This window comes from Neoarius graeffei, chromosome 1 (assembly GCF_027579695.1).
Source record: "Neoarius graeffei isolate fNeoGra1 chromosome 1, fNeoGra1.pri, whole genome shotgun sequence".
Lineage (NCBI taxonomy): Eukaryota > Metazoa > Chordata > Actinopteri > Siluriformes > Ariidae > Neoarius > Neoarius graeffei.
The window spans coordinates 26,377,137-26,399,700 of record NC_083569.1 but is presented as its reverse complement, the minus strand read 5'-3'; the positions used below and the strand labels follow the sequence as shown (position 1 = coordinate 26,399,700).

The 22,564-nt window shown below is 42.4% G+C and overlaps 5 non-coding genes across 5 annotated transcripts; 4 read left to right on the top strand and 1 right to left on the bottom strand.

Moving 5' to 3' along the window:
• The first annotated feature begins 13,142 nt into the window (after positions 1–13,142).
• On the top strand, positions 13,143–13,225 carry trnal-caa (transfer RNA leucine (anticodon CAA)). Its single transcript has one exon. It is a non-coding gene; the product is annotated as a tRNA-Leu (tRNA).
• A 1,272-nt stretch (positions 13,226–14,497) lies between these two features.
• Positions 14,498–14,580, top strand: trnal-caa (transfer RNA leucine (anticodon CAA)). The gene has a single exon. It is a non-coding gene; the product is annotated as a tRNA-Leu (tRNA).
• Positions 14,581–14,711: 131 nt separating this feature from the next.
• On the top strand, positions 14,712–14,793 carry trnas-uga (transfer RNA serine (anticodon UGA)). Its single transcript has one exon. It is a non-coding gene; the product is annotated as a tRNA-Ser (tRNA).
• Positions 14,794–15,855: 1,062 nt separating this feature from the next.
• Positions 15,856–15,938, top strand: trnal-caa (transfer RNA leucine (anticodon CAA)). Its single transcript has one exon. It is a non-coding gene; the product is annotated as a tRNA-Leu (tRNA).
• Positions 15,939–21,878: 5,940 nt separating this feature from the next.
• trnam-cau (transfer RNA methionine (anticodon CAU)) lies at positions 21,879–21,950 on the bottom strand. Its single transcript has one exon. It is a non-coding gene; the product is annotated as a tRNA-Met (tRNA).
• Positions 21,951–22,564: the final 614 nt, after the last annotated feature.

The window sequence follows — 22,564 nt, the reverse complement described above, 5'->3', positions numbered from 1 at the left end:
TTAAAGAGGGGGGGTTAAAAGTTATTGACTTTAACTGTTTAAATGGCATGATTAAACTTAACTGGATTAAGGAGTACTTGAAGAAGAGTGAAGCCTTTTGGTACTGTATACCCAGACTGATCTTTAGTAGAGTTGGTGGCTTGCCTTATCTCCTGTCATGTGACTTTGCCATTTCAAAATTACCAATCAAATTGTCAGACTTTCACCAGCAAGTTCTAATGTACTGGAAACTTATCTACAAGCACAATTTCACACCCCATTCTTCCCCTATTTTGAACAATAGATATGTTACATTGAGTCGTAAATCCTTGTATATAAAAGAATGGAAAGAGAAGAATATTTGTTCCATATTGGATATTTTGGATGATGAAGGGAACATTTTTTCTTATAATACATTTTGTGTTAAGTATGGTTTTACCCCCCCGAAACGACAATTTCATAATGTCATTAAAGCTATCCCTGAAGGTTTGATTAAAACTATCCAAAACTATTTGAAATATGACAGTTTACAACCCAAGTTGCCTGATTTAATTGTGAAAGGTGTGCATCTACTAGATATTAAAAGCACAAACAAGTTTATAAGAGAATGCTTACGAGAAGAGTTTCACCCGGTGAGACCAATAAGAAATACAACTTCTTTTACTGAAAGCCAGTTAGTCTCACTCAGAACTAAATATTTGAAGTTCCCAATTCCACCAAAAGCAAAAGAGGTGCATTTTAAAACCATTAATAACATATATCCATCAAAAGAATTGCTACACCACAGATTTAATATTGATTTAGAGCTATGTGCATTCTGTAAGAAAGAAATAGATGCAACTGTACACATTTTCAGTGATTGTTTGGGAACACAAAGTTTTTGGGTTGCTGTGAAGAACTGGTTGGCAATATCTGGACCTAGACTTACAGCTGAAGAAATTCTTTTTGGCACCACAAGGAGAAACTCAGAAGAGAATTACATGGTGAATTTTAGGTAAATTCTTTATTCATAAAACCAGATATCTAAAAACGTTCCCTCACTTTATAGTATTTAAAACAGAATTTAATACATACTGGAATTCACTTAATAAAATGACAAGTAAGAAAGCAACTGTCCTTAAAAATATTATCTGCAATTTTATCTAACAGCCCTTGTACATGTAGAAATGAAATTACTGTCCTATTTTTATTGTCTGTGGTAGTTGTGTTAGTACAAAGAGACTTGGCTATGTAGATGGCAGTGTTTTTTTTTCTTTCTTTGTTCTTTTCTTTCTCTTTTTCTTTCTTTCTTTGTTTTGTGTTTGTCTTGTTTGTTTTCTGTTTTTTGACTACATGTGAGATGTAATGTTAAGTTCTTTAAAATACTCTTATATGAGCATGTAACATGTACTGGGTTATAATCTTAAGTGTACACATGCTTTGTATTGAGATTGAATTTCAATTAAAAAAAAACTTCTCCACGTACTCGATTGGAATACTAAATACTGGCCTCCAGTGGTGACACAAACAAGACAGTTTTGGTGACTGAGCGAGTCCGCCAAGTTCGGGTGAGAAAAACTGTTTTGAGTCCGTTGTGTGGCTGTTTTTTGTCTAACGTTATGGCAATAGTTTACTTCCTTGTTACACATTTTATAGTAGCTGTATAATTTTCATAATGATGTCATTTTAATCTGACAAAAGTGCGAGGGATGAAATTGTGTTTCAACAAAAGTGGGGGGGATGAAACGTACGCATCCCCCGCGGGTGACACGCCCCTGATCACAGGTGTTCAGCTGAGGCTTGTGCACTGAAACTCCTCCATATTCCTTGAATAAGTTAATGATATAATGCAATGTAGAGGGTGAAATATCCAAATCCCTTCCTTTATTTCTTTGAGGAACATTTGTTTTTCAACATTTCAATAATTTTCTCACGCATTTGTTGACAAACTGGAAATCCTCGGCCCATCTTTCCTCCTCAAAGACTAGGCCTTTCCTGGATATCGATTTTGTACCAAATCATGAATACAATCACCCAGGGGCGCAGATAGGATTTTTGAAATGGGGGGGACTGAGCTGTCAGCAAATGATTCCATTTTGTGTATATATGTGTGTGTATATATATATATATATATATATATATATATATATACACACACACACACACACTACCGTTCAAAAGTTTGGGGTCACTTTGAAATGTCCTTATTTTTGAAAGAAAAGCACTGCTCTTTTCAATGAAGATCACTTTAAACTAATCAGAAATACACTCTATACATTGCTAATGTGGTAAATGACTATTCTAGCTGCAAATGTCTGGTTTTTGGTGCAATATCTCCATAGGTGTATCGAGGCCCATTTCCAGCAACTATCACTCCAGTGTTCTAATGGTACAATGTGTTTGCTCATTGCCTCAGAAGGCTAATGGATGATTAGAAAACCCTTGTACAATCATGTTAGCACAGCTGAAAACAGTTGAGCTCTTTAGAGAAGCTATAAAACTGACCTTCCTTTGAGCAGATTGAGTTTCTGGAGCATCACATTTGTGGGGTCGATTAAATGCTCAAAATGGCCAGAAAAATGTCTTGACTATATTTTCTATTCATTTTACAACTTATGATGGTAAATAAAAGTGTGACTTTTCATGGAAAACACAAAATTGTCTGGGTGACCCCAAACTTTTGAACGGTAGTGTGTATACATGTTATTTCACCTCCCTCACTGCCATCACCAGGAACTACCTGCAGGCCAGGGCAATGATAACATTTTAACATAGCCTATGGAAATCCAAAGTTTACACATTATCATCATGCACAGAAATTGCAAAACTAGTTTTAAAACCGCTAAATTCCAACTGTTAAACATAGCGAGAGGCTGGGCTACGTGTGTGTGTGTAAAGTGTAAACCAGTGCATCCTGACTTTCTAACTATGCCTGTGTGTTGCGTGAGCGGCAGTCAGTCAACAACTCTTCACAACGCTGTCCCCGATATGCCTGTCAAACTTGTAACCATAGCAACCAAGCTAGAGCTCGCAACCTGTGCAGTCTGCGCAGTTGCAACTATGTCTGTACTGCTGTGCACCTCAATAAACCGAATGGTAATTAGTCTTTTGATTTTTCCGTGAGGTTTGCCTTATGCAAAGAAATAAGACAGCATAGACGTTTTTTCCTCCCTATAAGTGGGGGGACCGAACGAGGTGAATTTAAATCTGGGTGGGACGAATCCCCCCCGTCCCCCCCTCTATCTGCGCCCGTGCAATCACCTGTTGGCATCATCTGTTTCAAATTACATCATTGTTTAATTGTTTTACCCCATCACTAGCCCTAAATTTCCCTGTCCCAACTTTTTTTTGGAATGTGTTGCAGACGTGAAATGCAGGAATTGATGTATATTAGTAAATGAAATGAAGTTGATCAGGCACATGCTCTCTCTCACAGCTTGTGGTTCCTTGGCTCTGTGGGTGGCTGCAGACCAGTTTGTCTAGCTGAAGGCTGAACACCACTGCTGCCTGAAACATCATGAAAATGAGGAAATAAGAAACTCCACAACTGTATAATTTTTGTGGCTTGTTTGAGATCTGACAATTATTTCTTCACCCACATCTAAAGATTTGCGATATAAGCTAGTATATCCTTATTATTATGGACAGAATATAGGTTATATATCTCATGGATATATAAATTAAATAATCAAACAGCTGGATTTCAGTTGTTGATGGCAAAATGCTGTTGACCGCAGCAGTGATTTCAATACTGCGTTTTTCTGACTTTCTATGATGCTACTTTTCTGGCTGCCAAATATAAATAATCTGTTCAATTGGACATTTGAGCTTCTATTTGGAGGGTGGAGAAATGTTTCTTCTTGAACCGAGTAGGACGCTTCTTTGCTTTGCTCCTGTTTTCTTAATCTTTATTTCTATACCTTACTTTCTCATTGAATTTCCACTTTTTTTTTCTCTCTCTTCTCTTTTCTTCATCTTTATAAGCTTTTAAATTTAATTTTAATTTCCACTTTTTTTTTTTTTTTTTAAATGCCAGGAAGCAAAAAATCCTGCAGAAAATGCATGGAATTAGAACAGAGGATTTCTATTCTGGAATCAAAGATTAATGCTCTGCCAAAAACGGACGAATTAAAAGCGATATCTCAGGAAAGGAGTACAGAAACAGTGGCTGAGAATGCAGAGATTGCGCTCCGACAGACTGAGGACATTGCAGACCAAGTGAAAGAATTCATAACTCAAGCTGTACAAAATGTGAGTACTGAAAACTGGCAAATGATGGGTGCTAAGCCTAAAAACAAAAACAGAAGAGTAATTACTTCAACACCAGCTCGTTCTACAAATTACAATAGGATCTACAATCCTATGGAAAATCCACAGCCCATAAAGCTTCAGAACAAATTTGAATGCCTCAGGGATGTGGAAGAGGATTTGTCAAGTGGACAAACACATAGTAAAAAGAGATCGCACCAAGATTGAAGAGCTGTGAGAAGAGGCAAAAAGCAGCTCGTAACACCACCTGATCCCACAAACCTTGTTCTTGGTGATTCCACTGTAAGACAATTAAAAGGTTATGAGATGATTATTTGTTGTCTTCCAAATGCATCCATCTCTGACACCAAAGACAGCATTTTGAAACTCATGTCCGAGCATAAAACGATTAAGCGTATCGTTGTACATGTGGGAGCAAACGATGTTTTCAGAGAACAGCTGTTTGTCCAAGATGATTTCAGAAAACTTTTTTCTGAGCTCTACAAGACTGGAATTCAATCTTTTATCAGTGGCCCACTCCCAGCGAGAGGAAGTTTTGCTTTTTCTCGACTCTTCAGTCTTAACACCTGGCTTGGAAAAACTTGTTCTTCATTTGGTATGAATTTCATAGACAATTTTAATCTTTTTTGGAATCGCAAAGAATTCTACAAGCCAAATAGCACTGAACTCAGCTGGATTGGAGCCAAAGTCTTAGCAGACCACTACAAACTTGCAATCTTTTCTCAGCCAGCACCGAGGAAAACAGTTGATAAGATGTCGCAGACTGACATAGTTACAAAGCCTAAACAATCATCTTTGCAAGTCGTCATCAAGGACACACAAACATCTGACTTGCAGGCCTCCCAACATTCAAGGACAGACGACTCCACTTCTCCTCGGATGGATTTCCCAAATAGCATGAAAAAACTGTTTCCTATGGCTACGCTCTCTTTTTCTAGTCCAAATTTGTCGCGACAAGCAGTGTACCCAGTTCATCAAAATTGTGTTCGTCCAGGACTTTCAGCTGGCTACAAATCTTTTTCACCATCTAAAAGATACATGTCATCTCCAGTCCTTTCACCCTCAGACCAAATGGAACATTTAGAAAGTCTTGTTTGATGTACTCTGGGTCCCTGCAAATGGATGTAGAAAAAAGCAGGGATCCGATGTTGACACTATTCCTGTGTTGATAAGAAACAGAAAACATAGAGCACATTTAACCCTGGGGGTGAACCAATCTAATCTCCTTCCTGTTTTAAAACAGCATCAGAGTGCACAATCAAATATTACTGTAAAACTAGCCCTTCTGAATATTAGATCACTTTTAAACAAGTCATTTTTAATTAATGATCTTATTTGTAAACACAATCTTGATTTTTTGCTTCTAACTGAAACCTGGCTGGATCAAGCAAATAGTGCTACCACCCTTATCGAAGCAGCTCCCCCAAATTTTAATTTTTTGAATGTTACCCGACAAGGGAAAGGTGGAGGGATCGCAAATATTTTCAAAGTCTCTTTTCAATGTAAACAATCCTCACTTGGTGATTTTATGTCCTTTGAACACTTATGTGCACTTGTTACATGCTCTCCTAACATATTATTATTAACTATTTACAGGCCTCCGAGACATTCAGCCAAAGTCTTTCTTGAAGAGTTTGGTGAATTGTTATCAGTCATTTGCTTAGAGTTTGATTGTCTTATTATATCTGGGGATTTTAACTTACATGTAGATAATACTGATAACATTTATGCCAAAGAACTATTTGCAATTATTGATAACTTTAACCTAGTACAACATGTACAGGGACCGACCCACTCTCGTGGTCATACTCTTGACCTCGTCATCACAAAGGGTCTTACTGTTTCTTATACTGTTGTTGACCTGGCCTTATCTGACCATTTCTGTTTTCTTTGAAGTTTCTATGTCTCCTCACATTCAGAATAGCTCAACGACTATAGGCAGGAGAGTCATAAACAACAACACATGTGCTCTTTTTAAGCAAGCTCTCTCTCAGAACTCAACCAAAATGTCAGACTCTGTAGATGATTTACTGGAATTTTTTAATTTAAATATGACCCAAATTATGGATGATATTGCTCCATTCAAAATCAAAAGAGTCAATGATAAGCAGAAAGCACCATGGAAGCAGTACCCGGCTGTTAAACTGCTAAAGAGAGAATGTAGAAAGACTGAAAGAAAATGGCGCAAATCTAAACTTCACATCCATTATCAAATCCATAAAGAGATGCTTTGTAATTATAATTATGAAATTCGTAAAGCAAGACAGTCTTTCTTCTCCAATATCATCAGCAGGAATATGAACAATGCCCGTGTGCTATTTTCAACAGTAGAGAAGCCAACTAATCCCCCACCACAATTAGCACCTGAACTTCTCTCAGTTAATAAATGCAATGAGTTTGCATCCTTCTTCAAAGGTAAAATTGATAAAATACGGCAGAATATTTCTCATAATATATCTCAGTTGCAAAAAATTGAAAAACTGCAATCACCAATGACACAGATAGATAACTTTAACACAATGTCAGAATTTTGTTTAATTGATTATGAGACTCTTGAAAAAACTGTACAAAATCTCAGTTCCTCAACATCTGAACTGGACATTCTGCCCACCAACTTTTTTAAGTCTGTTCTTCATCTTATAATTACAGATGTGCTTCAAATTATAAATACATCCTTGGAGACTGGTGTTGTTCCTGTGTCCCTAAAAAAAGCTGTTGTAAAGCCCCTTCTTAAAAAAAATAATCTGGATCCTTCAGAGTTAAATAATTACAGGCCAATATCAAATCTACCATTTATCGGGAAAATCCTGGAAAAAATTGTCTTCAATCAATTAACTGCCTTCTTGATATCAAACAGCCGTTTTGATAATTTTCAGTCAGGATTTCGTGCCAATCATAGCACTGAAACAGCGCTGATTAAAGTTATAAATGACATACGTCTTAATACTGATGCAGGCAAAACATCGGTCCTGGTATTACTGGACCTCAGTGCAGCTTTTGATACTGTTGATCACAACATACTGCTATATCGACTTGAACACTGGGTTGGATTGACTGGTAAAGTTATCAATTGGTTAAAATCATACTTAAAAGATAGAAGCTTCTTTGTTACCCTGGGAAATTGTTCCTCAACGTCAATGCCCTTGACCTGTGGTGTCCCCCAGGGGTCGATTCTTGGACCATTACTTTTCAACCTTTATATGCTCCCACTTGGGCAAATTATCAATAAAAATTCAATTTTGTATCACTGCTATGCAGATGATACCCAAATTTATTTTGCTCTATCACCAAATGATTATGCCCCCCTTGAATGTCTCTATCAGTGTATCGATCAAATCAATAGCTGGATGTCACAAAATTTTCTTCAGCTGAACACAGATAAAACAGAAATAATTCTATTTGGAAAAAAAGATGAAAGACTCAGGATTACCACTATTCTTGACACAAAAGGGATTAAAACTAAAGAAATGGTTAAAAATCTTGGTGTTTTCATTGACAGCGAGCTAAACTTTGACAGTCACATGAAAGCAATCACTAAAACGGCATTTTATCACCTAAAAAACATTTCCAAACTAAGAGGACTTATGTCAAAACATGATCTGGAAAAACTAATACATGCCTTCATCTCTAGTAGGGTTGATTACTGCAATGGCCTTTTCACAGGCCTGCCAAAAAAGACCATTAAACGACTTCAGCTGGTTCAAAATGCAGCGGCGAGGGTTCTCACACGAACAAAAAGAACAGAGCACATTACTCCAATTCTAAGGTCCCTTCACTGGCTTCCAGTAAGCTACAGAATTGACTTTAAAGCATTGCTGCTGGTGTACAAATCTCTAAATGGTACAGGGCCCAATTACCTCTCTGATATGCTGCAGCGGCCTAACCCAATCAGATCTACCAGATCGCAACAGAAAAATTTACTATTAAAACCAGTTGTTAAAACAAAGTGTGGTGAAGCAGCTTTTAGCTACTATGCAGTACAGCTATGGAACCAACTGCCAGAGGACATTAAAAATGCTCCTGCTGTTGGCAGCTTCAAATCTAGGTTAAAGACCAAGCTGTTTTCAGATGCTTTCTGTTAAATAATTAATATTTTACATTTTTTATAATCTTTTTCTCTGCATGTTTTAAATTTATTTTAACTTTATTTTATTCTGCTAGGTTTTTTTTTCTCTTTCTCTTTCTCCTTTTTCTTTTTGGCATTTTAATATTTTATTTCTACTATTGTTTAATTCTTATTATTTCCTTTTAATTCTTTTAATTAATTATTTTAGAATAAAGATAAAATTATTTTATGTAATTTTATTTCTCTATTGTTTACTGTTTTTGTTTTTACTTCTGTAAAGCACATTGAACTGCCATTGTGTATGAAATGTGCTATATAAATAAACTTGCCTTGCCTTGCCTTGAACGTATCATGCCTATCCATGTTGGAAAGTCTTAGGCACAGGCTCTAAACCGAGAATATTTAGGGGTGTGATATTTAAATGACGATGATTTACAGATGCTACATTTATCAATGACCGATCAGTCTTATGCCGTGATTTCCTCCGGGTGCTCCGGTTTCCCCCACAGTCCAAAGACATGCAGGTTAGGTTAACTGGTGACTCTAAATTGACTGTAGGTGTGAATGGTTGTCTGTGTCTATGTGTCAGCCCTGTGATGACCTGGCGACTTGTCCAGGGTGTACCCTGCCTTTCGCCCGTAGTCAGCTGGGATAGGCTCCAGCTTGCCCGCAACCCTGTAGAACAGGATAAAGCGGCTAGAGATAATGAGATGAGTATTTATTTTACTGGCAGCACTGTGACACGTGCAGTTTTACGTGTTCACCCCACATGGGTTCTTCTTCCCACCTCCAAAATAAACAATACTGTAGGAAATTTGCTGGGATAAAATGTCCCTATGTGTGAATGAGCATGTGAAATGGTCTGTACATGGTGCTCTGTCAAGTTATAGTTATGGTAGTTAAGTTATAGGGCCAGTGGCGCAATGGATAACGCGTCTGACTACGGATCAGAAGATTCTAGGTTTGACTCCTTGCTGGCTTGAAAACTTTAAAGGGTGGCATAGTGGTTAGCACTTTTGCCTTACAGCAAGAAGGTTCTGGGTTCGAGCTCAGTGGCTGGTGTGGGCCTTTCTGTGTGGAGTTTGCACATGTTCTCCCTGTGTCTGCGTGGGTTTCCTCCGGGTGTTCCGGTTTCCCCCACAGTTCAAAGACATGCAGTTAGGTTAACATGGGGTGGCCTTGGGTTGAAGTGCCCTTGAGCAAGGTACCTAACCCCTGACTGCTCCCTGGGCGCTGTCGTGTGGCTGCCCATTGCTCTAGGTGTGTGTGCATGCGTTCACTGCTTCAGATGGGTTAAATGCAGAGGATAAATTTCACTGTGCTTGAAGTGTGCATGTGACAAATAAAGGTTTCTTCTTCTAAGTTAGCATATAAATAAAAAAATGGTTTGAAAAATAAATATTTGCATATGAATTCTGCTCCAAAAATCACTAAACTTTTCCACCATTATTAGATCGCAGCGATTTACAGGTTAGCGGTGCTGCATGCATGATGTCATGTGCACCAATGCCTTTTTTGTGTCCACATGGACTCTGAACTATTCTCTGCAGTGGTGTCCGTTCTTGAAACCAATTCTGTTGAAAGAGACAAAAAGGCTCTTCAAATTCGTCCCCAATCTTTGGTTGGCTGTCTGAGGATGATTTAGAACCTATAGCCACGGAGAAAGAGGGGGACAAATATACAAGCCAAGTTGCTCGTGAAGAAGAAGAGCAACAGGGGGGCAGCCAACATGGCGTCAGTGTAAGATGTGATTTGTGGAGCTCCGCAACATGATAAACGAAACCTAATGTGCTGAATTGCTAAATATGCTTAAGGGCTGATTAAAATGAACCTAATTGATAAACTAAATAGCTACTACAAGGACCTCGCTCAGAAACAATTTTTTAATCCTTGTTTTCTTTCATTTTATTCATGGTTATCCAACTAGTGCCTCAAGTTAACCATTCAGTGAACCTGCTAACTAAAGGAGAAGTGAACATATCACTATACGAACTAAACCGACAGGAGTTGGTAAGCATACTTGCTACTTTTTTCAGGTTATCCATCAATATGGAAACAGAGGAAGGTAGCTGCGCTCTAATGCATTTCTATGCCAGAAAGTCTCTGAGTGAAAAGTTTGAACCAGATGCTTTACAAGACAAAATGGAACAGTGTTTGGTGCCACTACCAGAAACTCCGAAACCATGACCAGCCAAAAGGTCGAAGACACGTGCCAGTGACGAGGATTATAAAGAGGCTGTGCCCATCTCGCTTTTGCTAATAATAATGGAAAGAATTGAAAAGATGCAAGAAGAATCTCTCAAACGGCTGCAGTCACTTGAGGCAAAGGTTAAAGATAAGACAAATTCCATTAAAAGTGTCACTGACGTCCCTGACTCTATGGGGAAACAGGTAGAAGATGTGACAAATCAAGTCATCGCCTTACAAAGTAAAGTCCACATCTTAGAAACAGAGAACAGTGTCCTCAGAAACAATGCAGTGACCTGGATGCCTATAAAAGAAGATGGAAACTATGAGTGTCTGGCATTCCGGAGCAAGCAGGTGAGAAAGTGAAGAATATCATTGTTGACATTTTCAAACACATCTCCCAGGACATTGTGAACCAGCTGGCTTACTCAGTGGACACTGCTCACAGATTAGGTCCCTGCTCTGCAGAGGTGCACTCCAGCCGTTGCATCATAGTTCAATTCCTGTCACGAGCACACAGGGACATTGGCAGTGGCATTTCCAAAACCCAAGGGCTGTCTTGAGATCACTGAAATATGCACAACTCACAGCAAACCCAAGGAAGTGTGCAATTTGGTGGGTGGAAGTACAGTATCTGGGCTTTCACTTGGGTCATGGGCAGGTGCGTCCCTAAATTGATAAGAATGCAGTGGTTGTGGCCTGCTCAAGACCAAAAAGGGGGTGAGGCAGTTCCTGGGGCTGGTTGGCTATTACAGGAGGTTTTTCTTAATTTTTTGGACTTTACCAGCCTGCTGACTGAGCTCACTAAAAAGGGAGCACTAGAGCTTATCTAGTGAACAGAGCAACTATGCAACGGAAGACGGATCAATGCAAACAGGCTTTTTCACAGATTGAAATATTGTTTCTCCAAGACCCTCGGTGTAAACATAAATACGCAAACAAAACAAGCACTGATCTTAAAAAAAGCATACACATACAATACCACACAAGCAGAAATAGTGCAAATTATATTGGTGCAAATGGTAATTGTAACAGTGCAAAATGGCTAAGGATATGGGAGTATCTGCAATATGCAAATCATGATCCATTTACAGGATGAGTAGTGAGCAGATGTTGAGGTGAGGAAGTGTCATAAAGTGACAAGTGCTTTATTACTTGACAATACTACAGATGAATTGGAGTAACAGACTGAGTTATTTGGAGATAGGGGAGAGAGAGAGAATTCAGCATCCCAACAGCATGGTATATAAAGCTGTTCGCCAGTCTGGTGGAGCTAGCTTGGAGGCTCTGGTACCTTTTTCCAGAAGGCAGAGGACTGAAGAAGGTGTGTGAAGGGTTAGTAGGTCTATGTTTTGGTTGTACATGGCTGCCTGCATCACTGTCCCAGTCTGTAATGTCGAAACAGTTCTGAAGTGCAGAAGTAGCACCTCTGGCTGCACACGTATCTCTTTCAGAACTGATTTGGTCACTTTCACCCTTGGCCTGTATGCTGGCTTTAGCATAACTGTGATGTGGCCAGAGAGTCCGAGGTGGGGGACGGGGGCAGCCTTGTATGCTCCTTTGTTGTTAGTGAAAACAAGGTCCAGTGTATTATTTCCTCTTGTCGGGAAATCAACATGTTTGTGTAGCTTGGGTAAAACAGACTTTGGATTGGCAGAGTTAAAATCCCCAGCAAGACTAAGAAATCTATCTGGGCGGGCTGGCTCTTGCTCACTGATAGCTTGGTACAGTTCACTTAGTGCTGCCTCTCTGTTGCTGTTATTAGTGCTGGGTGGAATGTATACAGTTACTAACAAAATAGCTGTAAATTCCATCAGCAGGTAAAAAGTTCAGCACTTCATGATCATAAACTCCACCAGAGCTGAACAGTGTTTAGAAACCACTATCATATCTCGACACTGAGCATTGCTTGGTCTTACCTCCCACTTCCCAGGCTCCGTCAGCTATGTGGCACATTAGCCAGTCTAGCTGTATGGCAGAGTCCGGGATGGTGTTATTTAGCCATGGTTCTGTGAAAATACAAACACATTTTCTTGTGTTGCACTGGGTGGCTCTCAGAAGGTGTACATGGTCCATCTAATTGTCTATGGAACGAACATTGGCGAATATGATGGTACTGCCGGTCTATTTGGATGAGCCGCTAGCCTAGCCCATGTCCCTCTGCACTTTCCCCTTTCCTGCTTCCTCTCACAATGCCTGCAGTGCCCCCTCTCCTGATAGGAAACAGTACTTGAAGTCAGTGATGTTGTGTTCTGGCAGAGTCGGCTGAGGCTCTAGAGTTTTGGTTCTTGTGCTGATTGTCAAGCTGTGTTCACTTGTTCTGCCAATATTCACCAGAAACTGGCGACTGTACTTGTGTCTTAACGTATACAGACATGTAGACATTGATGAAGAAACATTTCAAAACACCATGTTATTGGGTTTGCGAGGGGCTGCTGCATCCATACATGCCGCCATCTTGAAACCATCTAATAACCATTAGATAAACCACCTTGCTTTTTTTGAGTGTGTTGCAGGCATCAAATTCTGAGTTTGTTTATATTTACAAAATACAATTAAGTTGGTCAGAGTATTGCAATAGTGAGCCAAACGCATGGCCCACGCGTGAGAGCAGCATGAGACCTCAGCATGTTCCACGCCGGATTCGTGCTTGGCGTGGCGAGTCAGGGTGGCCGAGCGGTCTAAGGCGCTGCGTTCAAGTTGCAGTCTCCTCTGGAGGCGTGAGTTCGAATCCCACTTCTGACATTTGCTGCAGCGGGTTGTTGATGGGCCTCGTGGCGTGAAAACGGAGGCTTTGGCTGGTGTGCCTTTGCAAAAGAAAAAAAAAAGTTGCTCAAAGCAATTTTTTGCCGCACTTGAATTTCGGCACCTCCAGTAGTCATGGCCGAGTGGTGAAGGCGACGGACTGAAATCCGTTGGGGTTTCCCTGCACAGGTTCGAATCCTGCTGGCTACGTGTGGTGTGACATTTGGGGCCCGTCGAGTGTTGCCCGGCTGGCGGCGGATGGGTTTCGCCAGGGCCCCTGTGCTCTCGGCCTGAAACGGGGCGGCGGTCTTCCTTTGATCAGCGAATATAGGCATTTGAGCAGTGACCCAAGTGCATTGCCAACTCATGTGGCCGGCTCAAGACCTGGGCGTGGTCAACGATGCGTCTCGCTTTGGTGTCTGGCCGAGCGGACTAGGCGCAGCGTCCGGCTAGCGGTGTCCAGTGAAGAAGCGTTCTTCGATCTTGATCCTGAGGTCTGTTAAGTCCTGCTTACTAATGTTCGGGATGGTGTACTGATAGCACGCTGAAATCCAGTTTTGCATCTTAAGGTACTGAAACGGATGCCTTGAGGTTTCCCTACGCGATATAGCATGCTTACGAGTAAGTCTGAGATTCCGTTTGCCGTACGATGGGTGAAAACTGGTCATTGCAGTCCATTCAGGGGTTTCATTTTACAACCCTGGCTTTATTTAGCAGCGCTGCCCACAGACGGTTGTACGTCCAGTGAATCAACGAGGCTAGGCCGTAGACTCGTTCACGTCCAACCTGAGGATTTTGCCTCCCTGAAGCGTATGCGTTTTGAAACGAAGTGCACCGAAGCGTCTCCTGATAATTCGTCCACGCTGTCCCGAGGCCCCGTGTGCAGTCGTGGCCACCTACTTAAAGCGATGTCCTCGACGTCCGCTCGACGTCTCCCACGCTGCTTTGAGTGTGCTGCCGACGCCATCTGAAATCGGGTTTGTTGAAAGGCAGCCGGAGCCTTGTTCTGTGGCGGCTTTTACCCGAGCTTGTCTGGCAAAAGACGGAGCGGGTCCAAGTCCAGGAATCTGCCCGAAACGGAAAGGGCTCCTCTCCCGGACAGGTCGAGTCAAAGCACGGCCGTAAAACGTTTGCCGGAAAGTCCGTGTTTTCTGCAAACTTGTAAAAGCACTGCCCAGACTATTGCAATAGTGAGCCAAGCGCATGGCCCACGCGTGAGAGCAGCATGAGACCTCAGCATGTTCCACGCCGGATTCGCACTGGGCGTGGTGAGTCAGGGTGGCCGAGTGGTCTAAGGCGCTGTGTTCAAGTTGCAGTCTCCTCTGGAGGCGTGGGTTCGAATCCCACTTCTGACATTTGCTGCAGCGGGTTGTTGATGGGCCTTGTGGCGTGAAAACGGAGGCTTTGGCTAGTGTGCCCTTGCAAAAGAAAAAAAAAAAAGTTGCTCAAAGCGATTTTTTGCCGCACTTGAATTTCGGCACCTCCAGTAGTCATGGCCGAGTGGTGAAGGCGACGGACTTGAAATCCGTTGGGGTTTCCCTGCACAGGTTCGAATCCTGCTGGCTACGTGCGGTGTGACATTTGGGGCCCGTCGAGTGTTGCCCGGCTGGCGGCGGATGGGTTTCGCCAGGGCCCCTGTGCTCTCGGCCTGAAACGGGGCGGCAGTCTTCCTTTGATCAGCGAATATAGGCATTTGAGCAGTGACCCAAGTGCATTGCCAACTCACGTGGCTGGCTCAAGACCTGGGCGTGGTCAACGATGCGTCTCGCTTTGGTGTCTGGCCGAGCGGACTAGGAGCATCGTCCGGCTAGCGGTGTCCAGTGAAGAAGCGTTCTTCGATCTTGATCCTGAGGTCTGTTAAGTCCTGCTTACTAATGTTCGGGATGGTGTACTGATAGCACGCTGAAATCCAGTTTTGCATCTTAAGGTACTGAAACGGATGCCTTGAGGTTTCCCTACGCGATATAGCATGCTTACGAGTAAGTCTGAGATTCCGTTTGCCGTACGATGGGTGAAAACTGGTCATTGCAGTCCATTCAGGGGTTTCATTTTACAACCCTGGCTTTATTTAGCAGCGCTGCCCACAGACGGTTGTACGTCCAGTGAATCAACGAGGCTAGGCCGTAGACTCGTTCACGTCCAACCTGAGGATTTTGCCTCCCTGAAGCGTATGCGTTTTGAAACGAAGTGCACCGAAGCGTCTCCTGATAATTCGTCCACGCTGTCCCGAGGCCCCGTGTGCAGTCGTGGCCACCTACTTAAAGCGATGTCCTCGACGTCCGCTCGACATCTCCCACGCTGCTTTGAGTGTGCTGCCGACGCCATCTGAAATCGGGTTTGTTGAAAGGCAGCCGGAGCCTTGTTCTGTGGCGGCTTTTACCCGAGCTTGTCTGGCAAAAGACGGAGCGGGTCCAAGTCCAGGAATCTGCCCGAAACGGAAAGGGCTCCTCTCCCGGACAGGTCGAGTCAAAGCACGGCAGTAAAACGTTTGCCGGAAAGTCCGTGTTTTCTGCAAACTTGTAAAAGCACTGCCCAGACTATTGCAATAGTGAGCCAAGCGCATGGCCCACGCGTGAGAGCAGCATGAGACCTCAGCATGTTCCACGCCGGATTCGCGCTGGGCGTGGTGAGTCAGGGTGGCCGAGTGGTCTAAGGCGCTGCATTCAAGTTGCAGTCTCCTCTGGAGGCGTGGGTTCGAATCCCACTTCTGACATTTGCTGCAGTGGGTTGTTGATGGGCCTTGTGGCCCATGCGTGGCGTGAAAACGGAGGCTTTGCATAATGACTAGAACTGGAGTCATATAGATGTACGTACTTCCTCAATCAACCGCTCTTCATGCTGCTCCATCTTCGCTCGTGTTTTTAAAAATGCCGGTCGTGAAAACAAACCAAACCTAGAAAGTAGGGAAGCGGAAGTGCGTGTACAGCAGATGTAGAGTGGACCAATCAGAGCCCTCTTGTCTGCGACACTGTCTGCGAGGCTTCTGCGGTGGTCACATTTTTTGGGAGGTGCGCGCAGAGCATCTGCGAAGGTGGGGGGGCTACGCAGACACTGTCTGCAACACTATCTGCAAGGACTGGGTTGTCAGCATAAATTGGCCTTTAGCAACCAAAAAGTGTGATCCTGAGTGTGAACATAGATCTGGAGCAGGAGACCGAGCCAAGACACCTCATCTCATCATTTCTAGCCGCTTTATCCTGTTCTACAGGGTCACAGGCAAGCTGGAGCCTATCCCAGCTGACTACGGGTGAAAAGCGGGGTACACCCTGGACAAGTTGCCAGGTCATCACAGGGCTGACACATAGACACAGACATTCATTCACACCTACGGTCAATTTAGAGTCACCAGCTAACCTAACCTGCATGTCTTTGGACTGTGGGGGGAAACCGGAGCACCCGGAGGAAACCCATGCGGACACGGGGAGAACATGCAAACTCCACACAGAAAGGCCCTCGCCGGCCACGGGGCTCAAATCCAGACCTTCTTGCTGTGAGGTGACAGCGCTAACCACGACACCACTGTGCCGCCCCGAGCCAAGACACACTGAATATATATTTTATTGACTGATCTAACCCCATTTATTTATTTTAACTCATTATATCATTGAGATTATATCATCTGGAATTATGTAACTTTGACAAGTGATCAGCCTTCAGTATAACATAACTGTGTGAAAGTTTTTGTACAGTGCAGTTGGATTTCCTGTCACTGTGGGCTGCAGAGCACAGTAGTATAGTGCAGAGTCTGATACAGCAGCAGAGGAGATGAGCAGATCCACTTGGTTATTCTTTTCATCAACTTCAGCAGAGAGACGTGGTGGGATTGAGTCACTTTTATATCCACTTTGTGATATAAAAAGAAGGAAGTCAGGTTTAGATTTTGGATATTGTCTGTACCAGTGCAGGTAGTTTCCTGTACCACTTGATTTGTAGCTGCAGGACAGAGTAACATCACTGCCTTCATCTATAACTGTATGAGTGAAAAGTGGCTTGATTGAAGCTGCCATAGAGTCACCTGTCATAGAGAAGAAAACATGCACATTCTCATTTTTCTTCCCACCACACAGATGAATAAATCACTAATTCAACGCTTAATATTTCTGCAAGAACAAAAAGTCAAAGTTAACTCACCGAGTGAAAGCCACAGACACATGAATATAACAGTGAACGTGATGAATGGTCTCAGCTGAGTGAAAGTATTCTTTCTGTACTATGATATGTTCACATCATAAAGGTTCATGAAGCTCCAGCCCACAGCACCACATGACAGTGTCACCATTGTTACTGACAGATTGTTGATTCTTACTGAAGCATCCTGGCTTTACATTCAGCCTCACATGGGGAACCTGTCTTCAACTCCGACTGTCAGCAGAATTCATGGAATTATGAAAAATCAATCATTCTGGTCTGTAAAAATATAATAAAATAATTAAATCTTTAAATTTCACATTGCATTTGTTTTTAAAAGTGGTTTTGCTGTATTAGGGTCTTTGGTCTTATCAGAAATTGCTGTGAATAAGTCATGATAAATAATTTAGTATAAAAGCCATTATTACTATTATTATAATGTGATTGATTTATTGATTTTGTAATAATGAAGCCTGTTATTTCACTGAGGTGAGGAACAAACCAGCTGCTGCTCTTGGTAATATTATGAAAGATGCCACCAAGCCATTAGGCCTTAAGGGAGGTGATGTATTTTGTGTGTGAAGTTTGCTGGATCGAGTGAAGGTTGCAGAGAGAGAGAGGAACTGGGCATTTTATTTCCTTTGTGTTCCTTATTTCTTCCCTGTAGCCTCATGTTCTGCCTGGCCTACCTGTCTTCTTTCTCTTGTCTATTATTTTTTATTCATTTGCCTCATATGATTTTAATATCATTAGTCTGTACATTATCCAATCACAGACAGCTCCATTCCAAGTGAACCTGTCCAGAGCCCATTTTATTCACTACCGCTGTAATGTGCTTATCCATGCTGGACACAATATATTGCAGGTCACACATTATTCAGAAATTATCTTTATAGCCCAACTGCAATTTCAAATTTCTTCATTAATTAGGAGAAACAAGTCATTTTGTTGATGAGTTGGCAATTAATTGAATAATCAGAATTAATGGTGACGCTCCAAAGACTGGAAGACAACTGCAATAAGACCTCACAACAAATTATATATGTATGCATATGTAAAAGTGATATGTATGTATGATTGAAGAGAGTCTATATTCTAATGAAAAGTAGGATTCATAAGCAAAGAAGTCGAAATCTCATGGGGATGTGAGCAGAATGCTCGTACATGGACCACAATAAGATAATTGACAATGCCATCTTGTGGAGAAAGCTCCACAAGATGGCATCGTCATAAAGACTTCAGCACAACAAATTGTCTTGTTTGTTTTATTTTCTTTAAATGATCTTTATCCTGAAAAAAAGTGTTGCTGGGGAAAAATAAGTAATTTTAAAATTCAGAAATCATTACAGCAAGTTATAATTTGCAGAACATAACTTTATGCAACTCCTGAACTTCTACAGAGCTACATTTCATTATTAAAGAGAAAGAAAAAGATGATTGCTTATTTGGGTGAGTTTGTGTGTTTGCATGCGTTGCTTTCTACTCTCTCCATTTAAAGTCTGCAATATTTGTGATCATTGAAAGAAACTTGGGATTGATGGACTGCTGTTTTTTTAGTTTCTTTCTTCCCCACTTTGGTCCCCTTGTCTGGATTTATCTTGTAAAGGCACTTATTAAGACAGAAGTACATGTGAACATAGTCCTACAAACAATCATTTTGATGATCACAAATTCTGTGGATTATTCAGCCATTAACTGATGATACACTTGAAATACAGCTTGAAGTCAAAGGGCAATATTGTTCTTAAATTGACTTTTCATCAAATGTTACAATCATAACTCCATTACATGCATTGGTTTGAAAAATATGTAGTGGATGGGGTTAAGTCATTTATAAAGTCGTTACTGTCACACTGGTGAGCAGCACAGCAGGTCTGTAAACAGGAGTAAACTGTCACTTTAAGAACATTGGACTGTGGGTAGATATGAGTGCCATCTTGAGAGGTTTGTTTGTAAGTGGGGCAGATGAGGTGTATCTCGGCAGCAGAATGAACTGTGTAAAAGCACGGTAGTGAACAGAAATAAGTATAAAAGTGTGTTTGTACATGGCCATAAACAGAGACACCACGAAGACGTTTTCTCCAGTCTTGTTAACACATGAAGAAAATCACAACTTTGTCTACCCTGTCTACCTTAATCCTGGTTGGAAAGCTCTAACCAGGACGACTGCAGAAAGTAACAGAGTGCTGCCTATCAGGCTCCTCTCCTGTGGAACCAGCTCCCAGTTCGGGTTCAGGAGCCAGACACCCTCTTTAATTTTAAGATTAGACTTAAAAACTTTCCTTTTTGATAAACCGTTTAGTTAAGTAGGATTAAGGTGACCCTGAATGATCCCTTAGTTGAAACCAATGTGTTTCCAAATAACTAAATTGGTTTTACTTTCTTGTCATTTTCATAATCACCAGAAGCACTTATCGTGTGTGACAGATGTGCCCAAACCGCCACTCTTTGGTTTAAAGGAAAACTCTGGGATTTTTTTTTTTTAAACTGGGACCTATTTTCCTATCTGTTTGGTCCTAAACATTTACTCGGAATAAAAAGGATTGAAATCGCTCCAGTACAGAATTAGAAAGCAATAACCAGGAACCACAAAAAAGGCTATACAGTGTAATCCTATGGGGCAATATTGTGTGTCAAAGTAAAGCGCTTGTCCACTGACAGGCTCATAATCAGTGGCGTGCACAGACATTTTGGGGGGCAAGTGCTCTGGGGGGGAAAAAGGGCACTTTTTTGCGCATGTGGAACACCTTATTATAAAAGTCTGAGATTTAACCCTCCTCTTGTGTTCGGGTCGCCACTGACCCGTTTTAGTTTTTAAAGGTGTAAAACAACCACTTAATTTATTACATCAAGGCTTTTTGACTTTGCCAGGAATCTCTAGTTGAACAAAATAGAAAAATAAATTTTTGCTTTCCTAAATCTGAAAATGGTCTAGCAAAAAATATAATATGTGCAGTTGTTTCTGTATGCGACGGGCTACTTCACGACAAAATAATTACAGCTTGGGCTTAGAGGGCAAACAATACATTTTCACTCGATTCATGTGTTACCTGGCTGGTGGGGCAGGGGAAGAGCTGACTGACTGCCCGATGTGTTGTCTGTGCTACGACAAGGCCGTGGCTTCCAGGACGCTATGCTGCTGCAACCTCACATTGAATGCACTGCACGCTTGTTCACGTGACAGAGCAAGAGAGACAGAGGTCCGGTGTGTGTGCGGAGGGGGCACACATCGGGACATTATATTCAAACACTCTTTTAATGCCGTGGCTTTTCTAAAAGATCATGTCGACATTGGCCTCAGTAAACTGTAAAAAAAAAAATTCAAAAGGGCACTTTTTTGGACAGAGGGCAGAGGGGCAGGTGCTTGAGCACCACCTCGTGTCTATCTGTGCACGCCACTGGCTGGGTCTGCACCAAAGTCAAACGCTTGCAACGTCCGGCTTTAATGTCAGCACGTCCTCATTCCAGTCACAAATTGCTTACAAGGCATTTTACCCCGACTTAAGTAAGTAGACTTTTCTTTGGAAGCACGTACACTGCCACTCGTAGCCAGGCGATTTTACACTGGAAAGCGCAGCTGTGTACTGAATTTACATAGGCCGCATAATGTTGCGGTGGTTAGCAGTGTCAACTCACACCGAGCAGGGTCTGGGCTTGAGCCTATTGGTTGACCGGCAGCCTTTATGTCTGGAGCATGCATGCTCTCTTCGTGCCTGTAAGGATTTGCACCGGGTGCTCAGGGTTCCTGCCCCAGTCCAAAGACCTAGAGAAGGTCAAGTGATAACTCTGAATAGCCCAGAGGTGTGAATGTGTCTGGGTTATCCCCGAGATAGCTCATGGGTACAGAAAATGAATGACTGTATGTGTACATTTCAGGGCACTTGATTAATTACGTTTTATGTCTTGTGCTTAAGAAGAACATGTGGAAAAAAGTTAGAAAACCATGAAATCACTCTGATTTTTCCTGATTCGCTGACCAGGATCTTTGCTGCCCAAAGAGCACTGATCTGTGAGTCGTACACATGGGTAACATACTGTGACAACAATTGGTAGATGCGGTGGGCTTTATTTCACTCCCATAATGCCTATGTGCCTGTCTGCGTGATACACAGCACTGACCAATGGCAAACTAGTGACAGAGCACTGAAAATCAAGCCTCCTGATGGACAATTTTCGAGGCCAGCCACCAAATTTCTAGTAAGATAGATAGATGACGTTTATTGCCTCTGCTTGGAATTTTGGGAAGAAAAGTGGCTAGAAAGAGCAGCGGACTATGTCGGCGTCTGGGCTCTGGGCCCAGCGTGCTTCCGGTGTGCCACTCTGCACACCCCACACGGGTCTCGAACCCACAATCACTGGGTCATGGAAAACATTGGAGTAAAAGTTGGCAGACTCGGCAGAAGATGGTTTCGATCCATCGACCTCCAGGCCCGGCATGCTCCCGCTGCTGACCTCTCACTTTATGTGTGTCTGAAGCCTGCAATAGCTGCCTTCTGGAAAACATTGGATTAAAAAGACCACCAGCTAGCAGAGGATGGTTTCGATCCATCGGCCTCTGGGTTATGGGCCCAGCACGCTCCCGCTGCGCCACTCTGCTGACCTCACACCCTAGGTGGGACTCAAACCAACAGTCCCTGGCTTAGGATGCCAGTGCCTTATCCATTAGGCCACTGGGGTTCTGCCTCGACAGGACAAAAAAGGGCAGCCACTCAAAAATAGCTAGGTTCATTCCTCAGCCGTCTCTCATCTCCGCGATAGAAACTTCTTTTGTGTTTGCTCAGTTCGAAATAATTTGCTGGGTCTGCACCAAAGTCAAATGCTTGCAACGTCTGGCTTTAATGTCAGCACATCCTCATTCCAGTCACAAATTGCTTACAAGGCATTTTACCCCGACTGAAGTAAGTAGACTTTTCTTTGGAAGCACGTACACTGCCACTCATAGCCAGGCGATTTTACACTGGAAAGCACAGCTGTTTACTGAATTTACATAGGCCGCATAATGTTGCAGTGGTTAGCAGTGTCAACTCATACCGAGCAGGGTCTGGGCTTGAGCCTATTGGCTGACCGGCAGCCTTTATGTCTGGAGCATGCATGCTCTCTTCGTGCCTGTGAGGATTTGCACCGGGTGCTCCGGGTTCCTGCCCCAGTCCAAAGACCTAGAGAAGGTCAAGCGAAAACTCTGAATAGCCCAGAGGTGTGAATGTGTCTGGG